A 24,135-nucleotide genomic window follows, 5' to 3' on the forward strand; every position below is an offset into this window, starting at 1 on the left:
TGTTTTTCATCGTCAATGGGATGGTCCAAACGATACAGTTAACCTGCAGACGTGCATCGGAATGTAAAACTGATGACACAGGAATGCTCAAAACATAGACAGTAGGAAGACTCAGTCTTCCTGTACTTAACTCGGCATTGTGTCTCTTATATTTAATTCCGATACGATTTCTGTGTTTCATCGACAATGGGAAGGGGCAAGGGATACAGTAAACCGGCATAGGTGCATCGGAATGTAAAACTGGCGACACAGGAAACGCTCAAAACATAGACCGTAAGAAGAGTCAGTTTTCTTGTACCTAAGTCGGCGATGTGTCTCTTATATTTAAATTCCGATGGAATTTCTGTGTTTCATCGTCACTGTGAAGGTCCAAGGGATACGGTAAACCTGTAGAGATGCATCGGAATGCAAAACTGGTGACACAGGAAACGCTCAAATTATAGACAGTAGGAAGACTCAGTCTTCCTGTGCTTAAGTAGGCATTGTGTCCTTAAATCTAACTCCGATGCAATTTCTGTGTTTCATCGTCACTGTGAAGGTCCAAGGGATACAGTAAACCTGCAGAGGTGCATCAGAAAGTAAAACTGGTGACACAGGAAGCGCTCAAAACATAGACAGTAGGAAGACTCAGTCTTCCTGTACTTAAGTCGGCATTGTGTCTCTTATATTCAATCCCGATGCAATTTCGGTGTTTCATCGTCAATGGGAAGGTCCAAGGGATACAGTAAACCAGCAGAAGTGCATCGGAATGTAAAACTAGTGACACAGGAAACGCTCAAAACATAGACAGTAGGAAGACTCAGTCTTCCTGTACTTAAGTCGGCATTGTGTCTCTTGTATTTAATTCCGATGCAATTTCTGTGTTTCATCGTCAATGGGAAGGTCCAAGGGATACAGTAAACCTGCAGAGGTGCATCGGAATGTAAAACTGGTGACACAGGAAACGCTCAAAACATAGACAGTAGGAAGACTCAGTCTTCCTATACTTAAGTCGGCATTGTGTCTCTTATATTTATTTCCGATGAAATTTCTGTGATTCATCGTGATTGGGAAGCTCCAAGGGATATAGTAAACCTGCAGAGGTGCATCGGAAAGTAAAACTGAAGACACAGGAAACGCTCAAAACATAGACAGTAGGAAGACTTAGTCTTCCTGTACTTAAGTCGGCAATGTGTCTCTTATATTTAATTCCGATGCAATTTCTGTGTTTCATCGTCAATGGGAACGTACAAGGGATACAGTAAACCTGCAGAGGTGCATCAGAATGTAAAACTGGTGACACAGGAAACGCTCAAAGCATAGACTGTAGGAAGACTCAGTCTTCCTGTACTTAAGTCGGCATTGTGTCTCTTATATTTAATTCCGATGCAATTTCTGTGTTTCATCGTCAATGGGAAAGTCCAAGGGATATAGTAAACCTGCAGATTTGCATCGGAATGTAAAACTAGTGACACAGGAACCGCTCAAATCATAGACAGTAGGAAGACTCAGTCTTCCTGTACTTAAGTCGGCATTGTGTCTCTTATATTTAATTCCGATGCAATTTCTGTGTTTCATCGTCAATGGGAAGGTCCAAGGGATATTGTAAACCTGCAGATTTGCATGGGAATGTTAAACTAGTGACACAGGAAACGCTCAAAACATAGACAGAAGGAAGACTCTGTCTTCCTGTACTTAAGTCGGCATTGTGTCTCTTATATTTAATTCCGATGCAATTTCTGTGTTTCATCGTCAATGGGAAGGTCCAAGGGATACAGTAAACCTGCAGAGGTGCATCGGAATGAAAAACTGGTGACCCAGGAAACGATCAAAAATAAGACAGTAGGAAGACTAAGTCTTCCTGTACTTAAGTCGGCATTGTGTCTCTTATATTTATTTCCGATGAAATTTCTGTGTTTCATCGTGAATGGGAAGGTCCAAGGGATATAGTAATCCTGCAGAGGTGCATCGGAAAGTAAAAATGATGACACTGGAAACGCTCAAAACATAGACAGTAGGATGACTTAGTCTTCCTGTACTTAAGTCGGCATTGTGTCTCTTATATTTAATTCCGATGCAATTTCTGTTTTTCATCGTCAAAGGGAAGGTCCAAGGGATACAGTAAACTTGCAGAAGTGCATCTGAATGAAAACTGATGACACAGAAAACGCTCAAAACATAGACAGTAGGAAGACTCAGCCTTCCTGTACTTAAGTCGGCATTGTGTTTCTTATATTTATTTCCGATGCGATTTCTGTGTTTCACCGACAATGGGAAGGTCCAAGCGATACAGTAAACCGGCAGAGGTGCATCGGAATGTGAAATTGGTGACACAGGAAACGCTCAATACATTGACCGTACGAAGACTGTTTTCTTGTACTTAAGTCGGCATTGTGTCTCTTATACTTAATTTCGATGCAATTTCTGTGTTTCATCGTCAATGGGAAGGTCCAAGGGATGCAGTAAACCTGCAGAGGTGCATCAGAATGTAAAACTGGTGACACAGGAAACGCTCAAAACATAGACTGTAGGAAGACTCAGTCTTCCTGTTTTTAAGTCAGCATTGTGTCTCTTATATTTAATTCCGATGCAATTTCTGTGTTTCATCGTCTATGGGAAGGTCCAAGGGATACATTAAACCTGCAGATTTGCATCGGAATGTAAAACTAGTGACACAGGAAACGCTCAAAACATAGACAGTAGGAAGAATCAGTCTTCCTGTACTTAAGTCGGCATTGTGTCTCTTATATTTAATTCCAATGCAATTTCTGTGTTTCATCGTCAATGGGAAGGTCCAATGGATACAGTAAACCTGCAGAGGTGCATCAGAATATAAAACTGGTGACACAGAAAACGCTCAAAACATAGACAGTAGGAAGACTCAGTCTTCCTGTACTTAAGTCGGCATTGTGTCTCTTATATTTAATTCCGATGCGATTTCTGTGTTTCATCGACAATGGGAAGGTCCAAGGGATATAGTAAACCGGCAGAGGTGCATCGGAATGTTAAACTGGTGACACAGGAAACGCTCAAAACATTGGCGGTACGAACACTGTTTTCTTGTACTTAAGTCGGCATTGTGTCTCTTATATTTAATTTCGATGCAGTTTCTGTGTTTCATCGTCAATGGGAAGGTCCAAGGGAAACAGGAAACCTGCAGAGGTGCATCGGAATGTATAACTGGTGACTCAGGAAACGCTCAAAACATAGACAGTAGGAAGACTCTGTCTTCCTGTACTTAAGTCGGCATTGTGTCTCTTATATTTAATTCCGATGCAATTTCTGTGTTTCCTCGTCAATGGGAAGGTCCAAGGGATACAGTAAACCTGCAGAGGTGCATCGGAATTAAAAACTGGTGGCCCAGGAAACGATCAAAACATAGATTGTAGGAAGACTCAGTCTTCCTGTACTTAAGTCGGCATTGTGTCTCTTATATTTATTTCCGATGAAATTTCTGTGTTTCATCGTGAATGGGAAGGTCCAAGGGATATAGTAAAACTGCAGAGGTGCATCGGAAAGTAAAAGTGATGACACAGGAAACGCTCAAAACATAGACTGTAGGAAGACTCAGTCTTCCTGTACTTAAGTCGGCATTGTGTCTCATATATTTAATTCCGATGCAATTTCTGTGTTTCATCGTCAATGGGAAGGTCCAAGGGAAATAGTAAACCTGCAGATTTGCATCGGAATGTAAAACTAGTGACACAGGAAACGCTCAAAACATAGACAGTAGGAAGACTCAGTCCTCCTGTACTTAAGTCGGCATTGTGTCTCTTATATTTAATTCCGATGCAATTTCTGTGTTTCATCGTCAATGGGAAGGTCTAACGGATACACTAAACCTGCAGAGGTGCATCAGAATGTAAAACTGGTGACACAGGAAACGCTCAAAGCATAGACTGTAGGAAGACTCAGTCTTCCTGTACTTAAGTCGGCATTGTGTTTCTTATATTTATTTCCGATGCGATTTCTGTGTTTCACCGACAATGGGAAGGCCCAAGCGATACAGTAAACCGGCAGAGGTGCATCGGAATGTAAAATTGGTGACACAGGAAACGCTCAAAACATTGAACGTACGAAGACTGTTTTCTTGTACTTAAGTCGGCATTGTGTCTCTTATACTTAATTTCGATGCAATTTCTGTGTTTCATCGTCAATGGGAAGGTCCAAGGGATGCAGTAAACCTGCAGAGGTGCATCAGAATGTAAAACTGGTGACACAGGAAACGCTCAAAACATAGACTGTAGGAAGACTCAGTCTTCCTGTTTTTAAGTCAGCATTGTGTCTCTTATATTTAATTCCGATGCAATTTCTGTGTTTCATCGTCTATGGGAAGGTCCAAGGGATACATTAAACCTGCAGATTTGCATCGGAATGTAAAACTAGTGACACAGGAAACGCTCAAAACATAGACAGTAGGAAGACTCAGTCTTCCTGTACTTAAGTCGGCATTGTGTCTCTTATATTTAATTCCAATGCAATTTCTGTGTTTCATCGTCAATGGGAAGGTCCAATGGATACAGTAAATCTGCAGAGGTGCATCAGAATGTAAAACTGGTGACACAGAAAACGCTCAAAACATAGACAGTAGGAAGACTCAGTCTTCCTGTACTTAAGTCGGCATTGTGTCTCTTATATTTAATTCCGATGCGATTTCTGTGTTTCATCGACAATGGGAAGGTCCAAATGATATAGTAAACCGGCAGAGGTGCATCGGAATGTTAAACTGGTGACACAGGAAACGCTCAAAACATTGACCGTACGAAGACTGTTTTCTTGTACTTAAGTCGGCATTGTGTCTCTTATACTTAATTTCGATGCAATTTCTGTGTTTCATCGTCAATGGGAAGGTCCAAGGGATGCAGTAAACCTGCAGAGGTGCATCAGAATGTAAAACTGGTGACACAGGAAACGCTCAAAACATAGACTGTAGGAAGACTCAGTCTTCCTGTTTTTAAGTCAGCATTGTGTCTCTTATATTTAATTCCGATGCAATTTCTGTGTTTCATCGTCTATGGGAAGGTCCAAGGGATACATTAAACCTGCAGATTTGCATCGGAATGTAAAACTAGTGACACAGGAAACGCTCAAAACATAGACAGTAGGAAGACTCAGTCTTCCTGTACTTAAGTCGGCATTGTGTCTCTTATATTTAATTCCAATGCAATTTCTGTGTTTCATCGTCAATGGGAAGGTCCAATGGATACAGTAAACCTGCAGAGGTGCATCAGAATGTAAAACTGGTGACACAGAAAACGCTCAAAACATAGACAGTAGGAAGACTCAGTCTTCCTGTACTTAAGTCGGCATTGTGTCTCTTATATTTAATTCCGATGCGATTTCTGTGTTTCATCGACAATGGGAAGGTCCAAGGGATATAGTAAACCGGCAGAGGTGCATCGGAATGTTAAACTGGTGACACAGGAAACGCTCAAAACATTGGCGGTACGAAGACTGTTTTCTTGTACTTAAGTCGGCATTGTGTCTCTTATATTTAATTTCGATGCAGTTTCTGTGTTTCATCGTCAATGGGAAGGTCCAAGGGAAACAGGAAACCTGCAGAGGTGCATCGGAATGTATAACTGGTGACTCAGGAAACGCTCAAAACTTAGACAGTAGGAAGACTCTGTCTTCCTGTACTTAAGTCGGCATTGTGTCTCTTATATTTAATTCCGATGCAATTTCTGTGTTTCATCGTCAATGGGAAGGTCCAAGGGATACAGTAAACCTGCAGAGGTGCATCGGAATGAAAAACTGGTGACCCAGGAAACGATCAAAACATAGACAGTAGGAAGACTAAGTCTTCCTGTACTTAAGTCGGCATTGTGTCTCTTATATTTATTTCCGATGAAATTTCTGTGTTTCATCGTGAATGGGAAGGTCCAAGGGATATAGTAATCCTGCAGAGGTGCATCGGAAAGTAAAAATGATGACACTGGAAACGCTCAAAACATAGACAGTAGGAAGACTTAGTCTTCCTGTACTTAAGTCGGCATTGTGTCTCTTATATTTAATTCCGATGCAATTTCTGTTTTTCATCGTCAAAGGGAAGGTCCAAGGGATACAGTAAACTTGCAGAAGTGCATCAGAATGAAAACTGATGACACAGAAAACGCTCAAAACATAGACAGTAGGAAGACTCAGTCTTCCTGTACTTAAGTCGGCATTGTGTTTCTTATATTAATTTCCGATGCGATTTCTGTGTTTCACCGACAATGGGAAGGTCCAAGCGATACAGTAAACCGGCAGAGGTGCATCGGAATGTAAAATTGGTGACACAGGAAACGCTCAAAACATTGACCGTACGAAGACTGTTTTCTTGTACTTAAGTCGGCATTGTGCCTCTTATACTTAATTTCGATGCAATTTCTGTGTTTCATCGTCAATGGGAAGGTCCAAGGGATGCAGTAAACCTGCAGAGGTGCATCAGAATGTAAAACTGGTGACACAGGAAACGCTCAAAACATAGACTGTAGGAAGACTCAGTCTTCCTGTTTTTAAGTCAGCATTGTGTCTCTTATATTTAATTCCGATGCAATTTCTGTGTTTCATCGTCTATGGGAAGGTCCAAGGGATACATTAAACCTGCAGATTTGCATCGGAATGTAAAACTAGTGACACAGGAAACGCTCAAAACATAGACAGTAGGAAGACTCAGTCTTCCTGTACTTAAGTCGGCATTGTGTCTCTTATATTTAATTCCAATGCAATTTCTGTGTTTCATCGTCAATGGGAAGGTCCAATGGATACAGTAAACCTGCAGAGGTGCATCAGAATGTAAAACTGGTGACACAGAAAACGCTCAAAACATAGACAGTAGGAAGACTCAGTCTTCCTGTACTTAAGTCGGCATTGTGTTTCTTATATTTATTTCCGATGCGATTTCTGTGTTTCACCGACAATGGGAAGGTCCAAGCGATACAGTAACCCTGCAGAGGTGCATCGGAATGTAAAATTGGTGACACAGGAAACGCTCAAAACATTGACCGTACGAAGACTGTTTTCTTGTACTTAAGTCGGCATTGTGTCTCTTATACTTAATTTCGATGCAATTTCTGTGTTTCATCGTCAATGGGAAGGTCCAAGGGATGCAGTAAACCTGCAGAGGTGCATCAGAATGTAAAACTGGTGACACAGGAAACGCTCAAAACATAGACTGTAGGAAGACTCAGTCTTCCTGTTTTTAAGTCAGCATTGTGTCTCTTATATTTAATTCCGATGCAATTTCTGTGTTTCATCGTCTATGGGAAGGTCCAAGGGATACATTAAACCTGCAGATTTGCATCGGAATGTAAAACTAGTGACACAGGAAACGCTCAAAACATAGACAGTAGGAAGACTCAGTCTTCCTGTACTTAAGTCGGCATTGTGTCTCTTATATTTAATTCCAATGCAATTTCTGTGTTTCATCGTCAATGGGAAGGTCCAATGGATACAGTAAACCTGCAGAGGTGCATCAGAATGTAAAACTGGTGACACAGAAAACGCTCAAAACATAGACAGTAGGAAGACTCAGTCTTCCTGTACTTAAGTCGGCATTGTGTCTCTTATATTTAATTCCGATGCGATTTCTGTGTTTCATCGACAATGGGAAGGTCCAAGGGATATAGTAAACCGGCAGAGGTGCATCGGAATGTTAAACTGGTGACACAGGAAACGCTCAAAACATTGGCGGTACGAAGACTGTTTTCTTGTACTTAAGTCGGCATTGTGTCTCTTATATTTAATTTCGATGCAGTTTCTGTGTTTCATCGTCAATGGGAAGGTCCAAGGGAAACAGGAAACCTGCAGAGGTGCATCGGAATGTATAACTGGTGACTCAGGAAACGCTCAAAACATAGACAGTAGGAAGACTCTGTCTTCCTGTACTTAAGTCGGCATTGTGTCTCTTATATTTAATTCCGATGCAATTTCTGTGTTTCCTCGTCAATGGGAAGGTCCAAGGGATACAGTAAACCTGCAGAGGTGCATCGGAATGAAAAACTGGTGGCCCAGGAAACGATCAAAACATAGATTGTAGGAAGACTCAGTCTTCCTGTACTTAAGTCGGCATTGTGTCTCTTATATTTATTTCCGATGAAATTTCTGTGTTTCATCGTGAATGGGAAGGTCCAAGGGATATAGTAAACCTGCAGAGGTGCATCGGAAAGTAAAAGTGATGACACAGGGAACGCTCAAAACATAGAATGTAGGAAGACTCAGTCTTCCTGTACTTAAGTCGGCATTGTGTCTCTTATATTTAATTCCGATGCAATTTCTGTGTTTCATCGTCAATGGGAAGGTCCAAGGGAAATAGTAAACCTGCAGATTTGCATCGGAATGTAAAACTAGTGACACAGGAAACGCTCAAAACATAGACAGTAGGAAGACTCAGTCTTCCTGTACTTAAGTCGGCATTGTGTCTCTTATATTTAATTCCGATGCAATTTCTGTGTTTCATCGTCAATGGGAAGGTCTAACGGATACACTAAACCTGCAGAGGTGCATCAGAATGTAAAACTGGTGACACAGGAAACGCTCAAAACATAGACTGTAGGAAGACTCAGTCTTCCTGTACTTAAGTCGGCATTGTGTCTCTTATATTTAATTCCGATGCAATTTCTGTGCTTCATCGTCTATGGGAAGGTCCAAGGGATACAGTAAACCTGCAGAGGTGCATCGGAAAGTAAAACTGATGACACAGGAAACGCTCAAAACATAGACAGTAGGAAGACTTAGTCTTCCTTTACTTAAGTCGGCAATGTGTCTCTTATATTTAATTCCGATGCAATTTCTATGTTTCATCGTCAATGGGAACGTACAAGGGATACAGTAAACCTGCAGAGGTGCATCAGAATGTAAAACTGGTGACACAGGAAACGCTCAAAGCATAGACTGTAGGAAGACTCAGTCTTCCTGTACTTAAGTCGGCATTGTGTCTCTTATATTTAATTCCGATGCAATTTCTGTGTTTCATCGTCAATGGGAAGGTCCAAGGGATATAGTAAACCTGCAGATTTGCATCGGAATGTAAAACTAGTGACACAGGAACCGCTCAAATCATAGACAGTAGGAAGACTCAGTCTTCCTGTACTTAAGTCGGCATTGTGTCTCTTATATTTAATTCCGATGCAATTTCTGTGTTTCATCGTCAATGGGAAGGTCCAAGGGATATTGTAAACCTGCAGATTTGCATGGGAATGTTAAACTAGTGACACAGGAAACGCTCAAAACATAGACAGAAGGAAGACTCTGTCTTCCTGCACTTAAGTCGGCATTGTGTCTCTTATATTTAATTCCGATGCAATTTCTGTGTTTCATCGTCAATGGGAAGGTCCAAGGGATACATTAAACCTGCAGAGGTGCATCGGAATGAAAAACTGGTGACCCAGGAAACGATCAAAACATAGACAGTAGGAAGACTAAGTCTTCCTGTACTTAAGTCGGCATTGTGTCTCTTATATTTATTTCCGATGAAATTTCTGTGTTTCATCGTGAATGGGAAGGTCCAAGGGATATAGTAATCCTGCAGAGGTGCATCGGAAAGTAAAAATGATGACACTGGAAACGCTCAAAACATAGACAGTAGGAAGACTTAGTCTTCCTGTACTTAAGTCGGCATTGTGTCTCTTATATTTAATTCCGATGCAATTTCTGTTTTTCATCGTCAAAGGGAAGGTCCAAGGGATACAGTAAACTTGCAGAAGTGCATCTGAATGAAAACTGATGACACAGAAAACGCTCAAAACATAGACAGTAGGAAGACTCAGTCTTCCTGTACTTAAGTCGGCATTGTGTTTCTTATATTAATTTCCGATGCGATTTCTGTGTTTCACCGACAATGGGAAGGTCCAAGCGATACAGTAAACCGGCAGAGGTGCATCGGAATGTAAAATTGGTGACACAGGAAACGCTCAAAACATTGACCGTACGAAGACTGTTTTCTTGTACTTAAGTCGGCATTGTGCCTCTTATACTTAATTTCGATGCAATTTCTGTGTTTCATCGTCAATGGGAAGGTCCAAGGGATGCAGTAAACCTGCAGAGGTGCATCAGAATGTAAAACTGGTGACACAGGAAACGCTCAAAACATAGACTGTAGGAAGATTCAGTTTTCCTGTTTTTAAGTCAGCATTGTGTCTCTTATATTTAATTCCGATGCAATTTCTGTGTTTCATCGTCTATGGGAAGGTCCAAGGGATACATTAAACCTGCAGATTTGCATCGGAATGTAAAACTAGTGACACAGGAAACGCTCAAAACATAGACAGTAGGAAGACTCAGTCTTCCTGTACTTAAGTCGGCATTGTGTCTCTTATATTTAATTCCAATGCAATTTCTGTGTTTCATCGTCAATGGGAAGGTCCAATGGATACAGTAAACCTGCAGAGGTGCATCAGAATGTAAAACTGGTGACACAGAAAACGCTCAAAACATAGACAGTAGGAAGACTCAGTCTTCCTGTACTTAAGTCGGCATTGTGTCTCTTATATTTAATTCCGATGCGATTTCTGTGTTTCATCGACAATGGGAAGGTCCAAGGGATATAGTAAACCGGCAGAGGTGCATCGGAATGTTAAACTGGTGACACAGGAAACGCTCAAAACATTGGCGGTACGAAGACTGTTTTCTTGTACTTAAGTCGGCATTGTGTCTCTTATATTTAATTTCGATGCAGTTTCTGTGTTTCATCGTCAATGGGAAGGTCCAAGGGAAACAGGAAACCTGCAGAGGTGCATCGGAATGTATAACTGGTGACTCAGGAAACGCTCAAAACATAGACAGTAGGAAGACTCTGTCTTCCTGTACTTAAGTCGGCATTGTGTCTCTTATATTTAATTCCGATGCAATTTCTGTGTTTCCTCGTCAATGGGAAGGTCCAAGGGATACAGTAAACCTGCAGAGGTGCATCGGAATGAAAAACTGGTGGCCCAGGAAACGATCAAAACATAGATTGTAGGAAGACTCAGTCTTCCTGTACTTAAGTCGGCATTGTGTCTCTTATATTTAATTCCGATGAAATTTCTGTGTTTCATCGTGAATGGGAAGGTCCAAGGGATATAGTAAACCTGCAGAGGTGCATCGGAAAGTAAAAGTGATGACACAGGAAACGCTCAAAACATAGACTGTAGGAAGACTCAGTCTTCCTGTACTTAAGTCGGCATTGTGTCTCTTATATTTAATTCCGATGCAATTTCTATGTTTCATCGTCAATGGGAAGGTCCAAGGGAAATAGTAAACCTGCAGATTTGCATCGGAATGTAAAACTAGTGACACAGGAAACGCTCAAAACATAGACAGTAGGAAGACTCAGTCTTCCTGTACTTAAGTCGGCATTGTGTCTCTTATATTTAATTCCGATGCAATTTCTGTGTTTCATCGTCAATGGGAAGGTCCAACGGATACACTAAACCTGCAGAGGTGCATCATAATGTAAAACTGGTGACACAGGAAACGCTCAAAACATAGACTGTAGGAAGACTCAGTCTTCCTGTACTTAAGTCGGCATTGTGTCTCTTATATTTAATTCCGATGCAATTTCTGTGTTTCATCGTCTATGGGAAGGTCCAAGGGATACAGTAAACCTGCAGATTTGCATCGGAATGTAAAACTAGTGACACAGGAAACGCTCAAAACATAGACAGTAGGAAGACTCAGTCATCCTGTACTTAAGTCGGCATTGTGTCTCTTATATTTAATTCCGATGAAATTTCTGTGTTTCATCGTGAATGGGAAGGTCCAAGGGATATAGCAAACCTGCAGAGGTGCATCGGAAAGTAAAACTGATTACACAGGAATCGTTCTAAACATAGACAGTAGGAAGACTTAGTCTTCCTGTACTTAAGTCGGCATTGTCTCTCTTATATTTAATTCCGATGCAATTTCTGTGTTTCATCGTCAATGGGAAGGTCCAAGGAATACAGTAAACCTGCAGAGGTGCATCGGAATGTAAAACTGATGACACAGGAAAATCTCAAAACATTTACAGTAGGAAGACTTAATCTTCCTGTACTTAAGTCGGCATTGTGTCTCTTATATTTAAATCCGATGCAATTTCTGTTTTTCATCGTCAATGGGATGGTCCAAACGATACAGTTAACCTGCAGACGTGCATCGGAATGTAAAACTGATGACACAGGAATGCTCAATACATAGACAGTAGGACGACTCAGTCTTCCTGTACTTAAGTCGGCATTGTGTCTCTTATATTTAATTCCGATACGATTTCTGTGTTTCATCGACAATGGGAAGGGGCAAGGGATACAGTAAACCGGCATAGGTGCATCGGAATGTAAAACTGGCGACACAGGAAGCGCTCAAAACATAGACCGTAAGAAGACTCAGTTTTCTTGTACCTAAGTCGGCGATGTGTCTCTTATATTTAAATTCCGATGGAATTTCTGTGTTTCATCGTCACTGTGAAGGTCCAAGGGATACGGTAAACCTGTAGAGATGCATCGGAATGCAAAAGTGGTGACACAGGAAACGCTCAAATTATAGACAGTAGGAAGACTCAGTCTTCCTGTGCATAAGTAGGCATTGTGTCCTTAAATCTAACTCCGATGCAATTTCTGTGTTTCATCGTCACTGTGAAGGTCCAAGGGATACAGTAAACCTGCAGAGGTGCATCAGAAAGTAAAACTGGTGACACAGGAAGCGCTCAAAACATAGACAGTAGGAAGACTCAGTCTTCCTGTACTTAAGTCGGCATTGTGTCTCTTATATTCAATCCCGATGCAATTTCGGTGTTTCATCGTCAATGGGAAGGTCCAAGGGATACAGTAAACCTGCAGAAGTGCATCGGAATGTAAAACTAGTGACACAGGAAACGCTCAAAGCATAGACAGTAGGAAGACTCAGTCTTCCTGTACTTAAGTCGGCATTGTGTCTCTTGTATTTAATTCCGATGCAATTTCTGTGTTTCATCGTCAATGGGAAGGTCCAAGGGATACAGTAAACCTGCAGAGGTGCATCGGAATGTAAAACTGGTGACACAGGAAACGCTCAAAACATAGACAGTAGGAAGACTCAGTCTTCCTATACTTAAGTCGGCATTGTGTCTCTTATATTTATTTCCGATGAAATTTCTGTGATTCATCGTGAATGGGAAGCTCCAAGGGATATAGTAAACCTGCAGAGGTGCATCGGAAAGTAAAACTGATGACACAGGAAACGCTCAAAACATAGACAGTAGGAAGATTTAGTCTTCCTGTACTTAAGTCGGCAATGTGTCTCTTATATTTAATTCCGATGCAATTTCTGTGTTTCATCGTCAATGGGAAGGTCCAAGGGATATTGTAAACCTGCAGATTTGCATGGGAATGTTAAACTAGTGACACAGGAAACGCTCAAAACATAGACAGAAGGAAGACTCTGTCTTCCTGTACTTAAGTCGGCATTGTGTCTCTTATATTAAATTCCGATGCAATTTCTGTGTTTCATCGTCAATGGGAAGGTCCAAGGGATACAGTAAACCTGCAGAGGTGCATCGGAATGAAAAACTGGTGACCCAGGAAACGATCAAAACACAGACAGTAGGAAGACTAAGTCTTCCTGTACTTAAGTCAGCATTGTGTCTCTTATATTTATTTCCGATGAAATTTCTGTGTTTCATCGTGAATGGGAAGGTCCAAGGGATATAGTAATCCTGCAGAGGTGCATCGGAAAGTATAAAATGATGACACTGGAAACGCTCAAAACATAGACAGTAGGAAGACTTAGTCTTCCTGTACTTAAGTCGGCATTGTGTCTCTTATATTTAATTCCAATGCAATTTCTGTTCTTCATCGTCAAAGGGAAGGTCCAAGGGATACAGTAAACTTACAGAAGTGCATCTGAATGAAAACTGATGACACAGAAAACGCTCAAAACATAGACAGTAGTAAGACTCGGTCTTCCTGTACTTAAGTCGGCATTGTGTTTCTTATATTTATTTCCGATGCGATTTCTGTGTTTCACCTACAATGGGAAGGTCCAAGCGATACAGTAAACCGGCAGAGGTTTATCGGAATGTAAAATTGGTGACACAGGAAACGCTCAAAACATTGACCGTACGAAGACTGTTTTCTTGTACTTAAGTCGGCATTGTGTCTCTTATACTTAATTTCGATGCACTTTCTGTGTTTCATCGTCAATGGGAAGGTCCAAGGGATGCAGTAAACCTGCAGAGGTGCATCAGAATGTAAAACTGGTGACACAGGAAACGCTCAAAACATAGACTGTAGGAAGACTCAGTCTTCCTGTTTTTAAGTCAGCATTGTGTCTCTTATATTTATTTCCGATGCAATTTCTGTGTTTCATCGTCTATGGGAAGGTCCAAGGGATACATTAAACCTGCAGATTTGCATCGGAATGTAAAACTAGTGACACAGGAAACGCTCAAAACATAGACAGTACGAAGACTCAGTCTTCCTGTACTTAAGTCGGCATTGTGTCTCTTATATTTAATTCCAATGCAATTTCTGTGCTTCATCGTCAATGGGAAGGTCCAATGGATACAGTAAACCTGCAGAGGTGCATCAGAATGTAAAACTGGTGACACAGAAAACGCTCAAAACATAGACAGTAGGAAGACTCAGTCTTCCTGTACTTAAGTCGGCATTGTGTCTCTTATATTTAATTCCGATGCGATTTCTGTGTTTCATCGACAATGGGAAGGTCCAAGGGATATAGTAAACCGGCAGAGGTGCATCGGAATGTTAAACTGGTGACACAGGAAACGCTCAAAACATTGGCGGTACGAAGACTGTTTTCTTGTACTTAAGTCGGCATTGTGTCTCTTATATTTAATTCCGATGCAATTTCTGTGTTTCATCGTGAATGGGAAGGTCCAAGGGATATTGCAAACCTGCAGAGGTGCATCGGAAAGTAAAACTGATTACACAGGAATCGTTCTAAACATAGACAGTAGGAAGACTTAGTCTTCCTGTACTTAAGTCGGCATTGTCTCTCTTATATTTAATTCCGATGCAATTTCTGTGTTTCATCGTCAATGGGAAGGTCCAAGGAATACAGTAAACCTGCAGAGGTGCATCGGAATGTAAAACTGATGACACAGGAAAATCTCAAAACATTTACAGTAGGAAGACTTAATCTTCCTGTACTTAAGTCGGCATTGTGTCTCTTATATTTAAATCCGATGCAATTTCTGTTTTTCATCGTCAATGGGATGGTCCAAGGGAAATAGTAAACCTGCAGATTTGCATCGGAATGTAAAACTAGTGACACAGGAAACGCTCAAAACATAGACAGTAGGAAGACTCAGTCTTCCTGTACTTAAGTCGGCATTGTGTCTCTTATATTTAATTCCGATGCAATTTCTGTGTTTCATCGTCAATGGGAAGGTCCAAGGGATACAGTAAACCTGCCGATTTGCATCGGAATGTAAAACTAGTGGCACAGGAAACGCTCAAAACATAGACAGTAGTAGGACTCAGTCATCCTGTACTTAAGTCGGCATTGTGTCTCTTATATTTAATTCCGATGAAATTTCTGTGTTTCATCGTGAATGGGAAGGTCCAAGGGATATTGCAAACCTGCAGAGGTGCATCGGAAAGTAAAACTGATTACACAGGAATCGTTCTAAACATAGACAGTAGGAAGACTTAGTCTTCCTGTACTTAAGTCGGCATTGTCTCTCTTATATTTACTTCCGATGCAATTTCTGTGTTTCATCGTCAATGGGAAGGTCCAAGGAATACAGTAAACCTGCAGAGGTGCATCGGAATGTAAAACTGATGACACAGGAAAATCTCAAAACATTTACAGTAGGAAGACTTAATCTTCCTGTACTTAAGTCGACATTGTGTCTCTTATATTTAAATCCGATGCAATTTCTGTTTTTCATCGTCAATGGGATGGTCCAAACGATACAGTTAACCTGCAGACGTGCATCGGAATGTAAAACTGATGACACAGGAATGCTCAAAACATAGACAGTAGGAAGACTCAGTCTTCCTGTACTTAAGTCGGCATTGTGTCTCTTATATTTAATTCCGATGCGATTTCTGTGTTTCATCGACAATGGGAAGGTCCAAGGGATATAGTAAACCTGCAGATTTGCATCGGAATGTAAAACTAGTGACACAGGAAACGCTCAAAACATTGGCGGTACGAAGACTGTTTTCTTGTACTTAAGTCGGCATTGTGTCTCTTATATTTAATTTCGATGCAGTTTCTGTGTTTCATCGTCAATGGGAAGGTCCAAGGGAAACAGGAAACCTGCAGAGGTGCATCGGAATGTATAACTGGTGACTCAGGAAACGCTCAAAACATAGACAGTAGGAAGACTCTGTCTTCCTGTACTTAAGTCGGCATTGTGTCTCTTATATTTCTTTCCGATGCAATTTCTGTGTTTCCTCGTCAATGGGAAGGTCCAAGGGATACAGTAAACCTGCAGAGGTGCATCGGAATGAAAAACTGGTGGCCCAGGAAACGATCAAAACATAGATTGTAGGAAGACTCAGTCTTCCTGTACTTAAGTCGGCATTGTGTCTCTTATATTTAATTCCGATGAAATTTCTGTGTTTCATCGTGAATGGGAAGGTCCAAGGGATATAGTAAACCTGCAGAGGTGCATCGGAAAGTAAAAGTGATGACACAGGAAACGCTCAAAACATAGACTGTAGGAAGACTCAGTCTTCCTGTACTTAAGTCGGCATTGTGTCTCTTACATTTAATTCCGATGCAATTTCTATGTTTCATCGTCAATGGGAAGGTCCAAGGGAAATAGTAAACCTGCAGATTTGCATCGGAATGTAAAACTAGTGACACAGGAAACGCTCAAAACATAGACAGTAGGAAGACTCAGTCTTCCTGTACTTAAGTCGGCATTGTGTCTCTTATATTTAATTCCGATGCAATTTCTGTGTTTCATCGTCAATGGGAAGGTCCAACGGATACACTAAACCTGCAGAGGTGCATCAGAATGTAAAACTGGTGACACAGGAAACGCTCAAAACATAGACTGTAGGAGGACTCAGTCTTCCTGTACTTAAGTCGGCATTGTGTCTCTTATATTTAATTCCGATGCAATTTCTGTGTTTCATCGTCTATGGGAACGTCCAAGGGATACAGTAAACCTGCAGATTTGCATCGGAATGTAAAACTAGTGACACAGGAAACGCTCAAAACATAGACAGTAGGAAGACTCAGTCATCCTGTACTTAAGTCGGCATTGTGTCTCTTATATTTAATTCCGATGAAATTTCTGTGTTTCATCGTGAATGGGAAGGTCCAAGGGATATAGCAAACCTGCAGAGGTGCATCGGAAAGTAAAACTGATTACACAGGAATCGTTCTAAACATAGACAGTAGGAAGACTTAGTCTTCCTGTACTTAAGTCGGCATTGTCTCTCTTATATTTAATTCCGATGCAATTTCTGTGTTTCATCGTCAATGGGAAGGTCCAAGGAATACAGTAAACCTGCAGAGGTGCATCGGAATGTAAAACTGATGACACAGGAAAATCTCAAAACATTTACAGTAGGAAGACTTAATCTTCCTGTACTTAAGTCGGCATTGTGTCTCTTATATTTAAATCCGATGCAATTTCTGTTTTTCATCGTCAATGGGATGGTCCAAACGATACAGTTAACCTGCAGACGTGCATCGGAATGTAAAACTGATGACACAGGAATGCTCAAAACATAGACAGTAGGACGACTCAGTCTTCCTGTACTTAAGTCGGCATTGTGTCTCTTATATTTAATTCCGATACGATTTCTGTGTTTCATCGACAATGGGAAGGGGCAAGGGATACAGTAAACCGGCATAGGTGCATCGGAATGTAAAACTGGCGACACAGGAAACGCTCAAAACATAGACCGTAAGAAGACTCAGTTTTCTTGTACCTAAGTCGGCGATGTGTCTCTTATATTTAAATTCCGATGGAATTTCTGTGTTTCATCGTCACTGTGAAGGTCCAAGGGATACGGTAAACCTGTAGAGATGCATCGGAATGCAAAAGTGGTGACACAGGAAACGCTCAAATTATAGACAGTAGGAAGACTCAGTCTTCCTGTGCTTAAGTAGGCATTGTCTCCTTAAATCTAACTCCGATGCAATTTCTGTGTTTCATCGTCACTGTGAAGGTCCAAGGGATACAGTAAACCTGCAGAGGTGCATCAGAAAGTAAAACTGGTGACACAGGAAGCGCTCAAAACATAGACAGTAGGAAGACTCAGTCTTCCTGTACTTAAGTCGGCATTGTGTCTCTTATATTCAATCCCGATGCAATTTCGGTGTTTCATCGTCAATGGGAAGGTCCAAGGGATACAGTAAACCTGCAGAAGTGCATCGGAATGAAAAACTAGTGACACAGGAAACGCTCAAAGCATAGACAGTAGGAAGACTCAGTCTTCCTGTACTTAAGTCGGCATTGTGTCTCTTGTATTTAATTCCGATGCAATTTCTGTGTTTCATCGTCAATGGGAAGGTCCAAGGGATACAGTAAACCTGCAGAGGTGCATCGGAATGTAAAACTGGTGACACAGGAAACGCTCAAAACATAGACAGTAGGAAGACTCAGTCTTCCTATACTTAAGTCGGCATTGTGTCTCTTATATTTATTTCCGATGAAATTTCTGTGATTCATCGTGAATGGGAAGCTCCAAGGGATATAGTAAACCTGCAGAGGTGCATCGGAAAGTAAAACTGATGACACAGGAAACGCTCAAAACATAGACAGTAGGAAGACTTAGTCTTCCTGTACTTAAGTCGGCAATGTGTCTCTTATATTTAATTCCGATGCAATTTCTGTGTTTCATCGTCAATGGGAAGGTCCAAGGGATATTGTAAACCTGCAGATTTGCATGGGAATGTTAAACTAGTGACACAGGAAACGCTCAAAACATAGACAGAAGGAAGACTCTGTCTTCCTGTACTTAAGTCGGCATTGTGTCTCTTATATTAAATTCCGATGCAATTTCTGTGTTTCATCGTCAATGGGAAGGTCCAAGGGATACAGTAAACCTGCAGAGGTGCATCGGAATGAAAAACTGGTGACCCAGGAAACGATCAAAACACAGACAGTAGGAAGACTAAGTCTTCCTGTACTTAAGTCAGCATTGTGTCTCTTATATTTATTTCCGATGAAATTTCTGTGTTTCATCGTGAATGGGAAGGTCCAAGGGATATAGTAATCCTGCAGAGGTGCATCGGAAAGTATAAAATGATGACACTGGAAACGCTCAAAACATAGACAGTAGGAAGACTTAGTCTTCCTGTACTTAAGTCGGCATTGTGTCTCTTATATTTAATTCCGATGCAATTTCTGTTTTTCATCGTCAAAGGGAAGGTCCAAGGGATACAGTAAACTTGCAGAAGTGCATCTGAATGAAAACTGATGACACAGAAAACGCTCAAAACATAGACAGTAGTAAGACTCAGTCTTCCTGTACTTAAGTCGGCATTGTGTTTCTTATATTTATTTCCGATGCGATTTCTGTGTTTCACCTACAATGGGAAGGTCCAAGCGATACAGTAAACCGGCAGAGGTTTATCGGAATGTAAAATTGGTGACACAGGAAACGCTCAAAACATTGACCGTACGAAGACTGTTTTCTTGTACTTAAGTCGGCATTGTGTCTCTTATACTTAATTTCGATGCACTTTCTGTGTTTCATCGTCAATGGGAAGGTCCAAGGGATGCAGTAAACCTGCAGAGGTGCATCAGAATGTAAAACTGGTGACACAGGAAACGCTCAAAACATAGACTGTAGGAAGACTCAGTCTTCCTGTTTTTAAGTCAGCATTGTGTCTCTTATATTTAATTCCGATGCAATTTCTGTGTTTCATCGTCTATGGGAAGGTCCAAGGGATACATTAAACCTGCAGATTTGCATCGGAATGTAAAACTAGTGACACAGGAAACGCTCAAAACATAGACAGTAGGAAGACTCAGTCTTCCTGTACTTAAGTCGGCATTGTGTCTCTTATATTTAATTCCAATGCAATTTCTGTGCTTCATCGTCAATGGGAAGGTCCAATGGATACAGTAAACCTGCAGAGGTGCATCAGAATGTAAAACTGGTGACACAGAAAACGCTCAAAACATAGACAGTAGGAAGACTCAGTCTTCCTGTACTTAAGTCGGCATTGTGTCTCTTATATTTAATTCCGATGCGATTTCTGTGTTTCATCGACAATGGGAAGGTCCAAGGGATATAGTAAACCGGCAGAGGTGCATCGGAATGTTAAACTGGTGACACAGGAAACGCTCAAAACATTGGCGGTACGAAGACTGTTTTCTTGTACTTAAGTCGGCATTGTGTCTCTTATATTTAATTCCGATGCAATTTCTGTGTTTCATCGTGAATGGGAAGGTCCAAGGGATATTGCAAACCTGCAGAGGTGCATCGGAAAGTAAAACTGATTACACAGGAATCGTTCTAAACATAGACAGTAGGAAGACTTAGTCTTCCTGTACTTAAGTCGGCATTGTCTCTCTTATATTTAATTCCGATGCAATTTCTGTGTTTCATCGTCAATGGGAAGGTCCAAGGAATACAGTAAACCTGCAGAGGTGCATCGGAATGTAAAACTGATGACACAGGAAAATCTCAAAACATTTACAGTAGGAAGACTTAATCTTCCTGTACTTAAGTCGGCATTGTGTCTCTTATATTTAAATCCGATGCAATTTCTGTTTTTCATCGTCAATGGGATGGTCCAAGGGAAATAGTAAACCTGCAGATTTGCATCGGAATGTAAAACTAGTGACACAGGAAACGCTCAAAACATAGACAGTAGGAAGACTCAGTCTTCCTGTACTTAAGTCGGCATTGCGTCTCTTATATTTAATTCCGATGCAATTTCTGTGTTTCATCGTCAATGGGAAGGTCCAAGGGATACAGTAAACCTGCCGATTTGCATCGGAATGTAAAACTAGTGGCACAGGAAACGCTCAAAACATAGACAGTAGGAAGACTCAGTCATCCTGTACTTAAGTCGGCATTGTGTCTCTTATATTTAATTCCGATGAAATTTCTGTGTTTCATCGTGAATGGGAAGGTCCAACTGATATTGCAAACCTGCAGAGGTGCATCGGAAAGTAAAACTGATTACACAGGAATCGTTCTAAACATAGACAGTAGGAAGACTTAGTCAGTTAGACCGTCAGCGAGAGCGCATCGCTAGCTCCTGCTGCTACTAAGGCGAGTACACCGTTTGCTTCGTACATATTTTACAAACAGCAGCGACTTATTTTCAGTTATCTGTGTAATTACTAGTTTATTTTTGTAATTTCTTGCGTGTTCGAGTGCTTACTAGGTAGAACATTTTATTTCAATAACAGTGTAGTGTACAGTACCGCCATTGCTATCGACCGTTGTATCGACTCTCGTATCGTGCAGGCTTGTATGTTTGGTTAGAGCAGCTCAGTCAGTGTCAGTTAGACCGTCAGCGAGAGCGCATCGCTAGCTCCTGCTGCTACTAAGGCGAGTACACCGTTTGCTTCGTACATATTTTACAAACAGCAGCGACTTATTTTCAGTTATCTGTGTAATTACTAGTTTATTTTTGTAATTTCTTGCGTGTTCGAGTGCTTACTAGGTAGAACCTTTTATTTCAATAACAGTGTTTTTGTACTTATTTGCTGCGCTTAGCTTTTAAATAGTTTTTCTGGGAAAACCTAGCGTAGTTTTCGCGTCTCGTATTTCAGTGAGTGTTTCTCGATTATCAGAGTAGCTCATCAGAAGATTATCTTGGGAATTTGTCACCGTATAGAGTAGGGTAAACATAGTCATGTGTAGGGACTGTGGTTGTTGTGAGCGGACGCAAGGAGAATTGGCCACTCTTCGGGGACAGGTGGAGGCTTTGTCTGTTAGGCTCATCGAGCTCGAGGCGCAGGCGTCGGCTCGTAGTGGCGTTGGGGCAACTGTGGTGAGACCTATGCCTACTTCGGTGGCCTTGGAATCACATGGAACCCCTGATGTCGCTGCGTCTTCCGGCAGTGAGCATCTTACCGGTCAGCCATCACTCCAGGGTGAATGGCGGACAGTGGTGGGCTCGCGCGTGCCTGGCCGAAAGGCGAAGGTGGGATCTGGCCGCGTGGCGGCTGCCTTACCCCTTTCCAACAGGTACGGGGTGCTTCCTAGTGGTGATGACATCGTTTCCGAGCCACCACAGGATGCCTCGCCTGTTGGGCCAGTGGCCGATTCTCCGGCAAGGTCCCGACAGTCACAGAGGGCGGGCCTATTAGTTATAGGGAGCTCCAACGTTAGGCGGGTTATGGAGCCCCTCAGGAAAATAGCGGGTAGGTCGGGGAAGAATGCCAGTGTGCACTCGGTGTGCTTGCCGGGGGGTCTCGTCCGTAATGTGGAGGAGGCCCTTCCGGCAGCTATTGAACGCACTGGGTGTGACCGGCTGCAGATAGTAGCACATGTCGGAACGAATGACGCCTGCCGCTTGGGTTCTGAGGCCATCCTTGGTTCCTTCCGGCGGCTGGCTGATTTGGTGAAGACAACCAGCATCGCACGCGGAGTGCAAGCTGAGCTTAATATCTGCAGCATAGTGCCCAGAGTCGATCGCGGTCCTCTGGTTTGGAGCCGTGTGGAGGGTCTAAACCAGAGGCTCAGACGACTCTGCGACTATAATGGTTGCAAATTCATCGACCTCCGTTATTGGGTGGAGAACTGTAGGGCCCCCCTAGACAGGTCAGGCGTGCACTACACACCGGAAGCAGCTACTAGGGTAGCAGAGTACGTGTGGCGTGCACACGGGGGTTTTTTAGGTTAGTGGGACCCCCCCTTGGGCGAAACGATAAAATACCTGACGGCTTACCAGAGAGAACATTATCATCGTTGATAAAGAACGTCCGTCCTCAGAGACCAAAAACAGGAAAAGTTAACGTAATATTGGTAAACTGCAGGAGTATCCAGGGCAAGGTTCCTGAATTAGTATCTCTTATTGAAGGAAATAGTGCGCATATAGTATTAGGAACGGAAAGTTGGTTAAAACCGGAAGTGAACAGTAACGAAATCCTAGACACAGAATGGAATATATACCGCAAGGATAGGATAAACGCCAATGGTGGAGGAGTATTTATAGCAGTAAAGAATTCAATAATATCCAGTGAAGTTATTAGCGAATGCGAATGTGAAATAATCTGGGTTAAGTATCAAAGGTGGGTCAGATATGATAGTCGGATGCTTCTATAGGCCACCTGCATCAGCAACCGTAGTAGTTGAGCGCCTCAGAGAGAACCTGCAGAACGTCGTGAAGAAGTTTCGTGATCATACTATTGTAATAGGGGGAGACTTCAATCTACCAGGTATAGAATGGGATAGTCACACAATCAGAACTGGAGCCAGGGACAGAGACTCTTGTGACATTATCCTGACTGCCTTGTCCGAGAATTACTTCGAGCAGATAGTTAGAGAACCAACTCGTGAAGCTAACGTTTTAGACCTCATAGCAACAAATAGACCGGAACTTTTCGACTCCGTGAATGTAGAAGAGGGTATCAGTGATCATAAGTCAGTGGTTGCATCAATGACTACAAGTGTAATAAGAAATGCCAAGAAAGGAAGGAAAATCTATTTGCTTAACAAGAGTGATAGGGCACAAATCGCAGAATATCTGAGTGACCACCATCAAACGTTCATTTCTGAGGAAGAGGATGTGGAACAAAAATGGAAAAAATTCAGAAACATCGTCCAGTACGCCTTAGATAAGTTCGTACCGACTAAGGTCCAAAGCGAGGGGAAAGATCCACCGTGGTATAACAATCATGTACGAAAGGTACTACGGAAACAAAGAAAGCTTCACCATAGGTTTAAGAGTAGTCGAATCATAGCTGATAAGGAAAAGCTGAACGAAGCGAAAAAGAGCGTAAAGAGAGCAATGAGAGAAGCATTCAACGAATTCGAACATAAAACATTGGCAAATAATCTAAACAAGAACCCTAAAAAGTTTTGGTCATATGTAAAATCGGTAAGCGGATCTAAATCCCCTATTCAGTCACTCGTTGACCACGATGGCACCGAAACAGAGGACGACCGAAGAAAGGCAGAAATACTGAATTCAGTGTTCCGAAACTGTTTCACTGCGGAAAATCGTAACACGGTCCCTGACTTCAGCCGTCGCACGGACGCCAAAATGGAAAATATTGAAATAAACGATATCGGAATTGAAAAACAACTGCTATCACTTAGTAGCGGAAAAGCATCCGGACCA

This window comes from Schistocerca nitens, chromosome 5, assembly GCF_023898315.1.
Source record: "Schistocerca nitens isolate TAMUIC-IGC-003100 chromosome 5, iqSchNite1.1, whole genome shotgun sequence".
Classification (NCBI taxonomy): Eukaryota; Metazoa; Arthropoda; class Insecta; order Orthoptera; family Acrididae; genus Schistocerca; species Schistocerca nitens.